This window comes from Rattus norvegicus, chromosome 6 (assembly GCF_021556685.1).
Source record: "Rattus norvegicus strain SHRSP/BbbUtx chromosome 6, alternate assembly SHRSP_T2T, whole genome shotgun sequence".
Classification (NCBI taxonomy): Eukaryota; Metazoa; Chordata; class Mammalia; order Rodentia; family Muridae; genus Rattus; species Rattus norvegicus.
The window spans coordinates 90,908,478-90,911,297 of NC_141539.1; positions in this window are offsets into that span (position 1 = coordinate 90,908,478).

A 2,820-nucleotide genomic window follows, 5' to 3' on the forward strand; every position below is an offset into this window, starting at 1 on the left:
TGTGGAACTTTAAAACAATAACTTCATAAAATAAAAAGGGGGAAGTTATATCCCCATATACAACACAATCATTTAAATCATGTTCTTTTTATTTTAAAAGTTTTAAACTTTGGATGCCAAGGAATTCTCTGCTAAGTGTCTATGGCACCCTACAACTAGACATACTCATGCCTGGGTAAAATGGAAGCATTCACATACTGGTATGTGGCATGGTCCCAGTTAGGTATTTAATATGGGAAAGAGGGAAAAAAAGACATAAAAAAGAAAAAAAGAAAAAAGAAAGCAGAAGTGTTAGATCTTCCTGTAGTTAGAGCTAAATATAGTTTTATGCCTCTAGTCTTAGGTGCTTGGAATTGAACTAAGTCCTCTGTGATAGCAGCATGTACTCCAAACTGCTCAGCCATTTTTCCAGCCCCACTTTCTTATAATAATACTTTATGTTTATGTAACACAGAGACATGATCTAGGCAAAACAAACAATAAACTAAGTGAAAAAGTTAATTTTTAATTTTTTGTGTGATAATCAAGAACAGGGCTTAGCAAACATTTTCTGTAGAGACAAATAACAAACACTTTGTGCCTCTTGTGCAGTATTACAAGCTCATCTCTGCCAGTGCAATGAAGAAGCATCCCTTAGGTGAAAGGTAAAGGCTTGAGATGGCTGTTTCAACAGAATTATTAATAAAATCATGTCTTGAGTCTTGTGTGACTAATCTTCTAGTTTGTCTGCTCCTTTCCTCCATTCTAATTTAATTACAATATCATTACATTTTATTATTTTTCAAAAACACATGGTTATTTCCCAGGATTATGATTATCTTCAATGTATACATATATAATCACATATATGTGAACAAGAAAGGAAGATTCTGAAAGACCAGAGGTCTCCCTTGTTCTTTTTGTTTTGCTTTCATTCGTTTGTTTGGCAGTGTTGGGATTTGAACCTTGGTCCATGCACTTGATAACAAGAGCTCTGCTACTTGTATTTCCAGCCCTCGGAAACCTGTATTTTCATACTTAATTCTTCTCTGAGAAGAATAATGAACAAACATATTCTACATTTGATAGGCTTTTACTTTAAACACTAAAGCTATTTTCACTTTGTTTACTATGATACACAAAATAATATATTTTACATATAGAGAGCCAACTATCAACTAAAAATGACATGAGGGAGGTGCAGATATTGGAAGCTCTTCAAGTGAATGTAACAGTACAAGTTGTCCTAATAATTATGAACATCCAGCTCAAGTTCCAAGCTATCATCTTGTCAGCTCCCTCCCATTCAGGCTTCACCGTGACAGCAGTTGTATAAGTTCACTTGAAAAGCTGGGCGTTGGTGTGAATATAAATACATTTCATTCTGTCCTAATTTATGCTTTCTCTTTAGACATGATTTGGGCTTTTAGTCTCTGTTCCATGTATTCAGTATATTTCTTAATCCAGATGGGTCAAATTTGAGTATCACTTGTATCTGTGGGAGCTTAAAAAATTGTTCAGCTTGTTTCCTGGAAATTCTTCTCTTCATGGCCTCATGGAATTGCACCCAGTGTACAGCAATTAGGAGAAGAACCAAGAGGGATTTCATGGAGTCTCTGAAGCTCATTCCCAACATTGCTCCCTTTTCTCTAACATTATGCTCTGAGTGTCCTTCTATTGTACTTTCTGTCTCTGCTCCTCAGCAGGAATTTCTAAAACCCTGGTTCTCCCTCTCAGTTATAATAAGAGTTTTATTTCCAGAAGAAATAGAGAGTCTTCGGGGCTCTCTTTTTCTCTGTCCCCCTGACTTGCAGAGCACAGTCCTGGAGAGATGTGCAGCATCTAGAAAGTGGCTCACATGGGTCTAATTTCACAGTGTTCCACTGAGAGCAAATGCCAAGAACTAGTTGCTTCTCAATAAGGACATACAAGACTTAAATTCTAGGCTCATTTGGAAGATGACAGCTTTGTTGTAAAACTAGGAGACTGTGCTTGCCTTTCACTTCACATTGAAAATCATGTAAATAGTGGTTCTCAACCTTCCTGATGCTGGAAGCCTTTAATATAGTTCTCATGTTGTGGTGACCCTCAACCATAAGAGTATTTCTTTGCTACTTTATAACTAATTGTGTTAGTGTTATGAATTGCTATGAAAATATCTGTGTTTTCCAATGGTCTTATGCAACCCCTATGAAAGGGTCATTTGACCACTAAAGAAGTCTTGACTCACAGGTTGACAGCCACTGAAAAATGTTGTGTCAAAACCTTCAGTGCCAGTAATATTGTCTTGTTTGCCTGCCTGCCTGCCCGCTTTCCTTCCTTTCTTTAATAAGTTATATTAAAGCATTGTGGTCTGCCCTGGAGTTATCTGTATTTTGATGCTAATTCCACTGCCCTAAGGATGGCTGCTTAGTCATGTACTCAGGACTCAGGTGACGTCACTAGAATCTTCTTCCCATTTAATTTGTAAAATACCTGTGAGGGCAGGTACAGGATAGAAGGAGGCCTGTCGTTGGATGAGAAGGATAAGTGGGAGAAAAGTTTGAAGGAAGAGGAGGAGACTGGAACAGAAAGAGGAGAGACAAGAAGGACAGAGAGGGTAGTCACAGCAGAGTGAAAAAGCTGACTTTAAGACAAAGAATTCACAGGTGAGGAATGCTAAATGGCTGAGAAACACCTAAAGAAATGTTCAACATCTTTAGTCATAAGGGAAATGCAAATCAAAACAACCCTGAGATTTCACCTCACACCAGCGAGAATGGCTAAGATCAAAAACTCAGGTGACAGCAAATGCTGGCGAGGATGCGGAGAAAGAGGAACACTCCTCCATTGTTGGTGGGA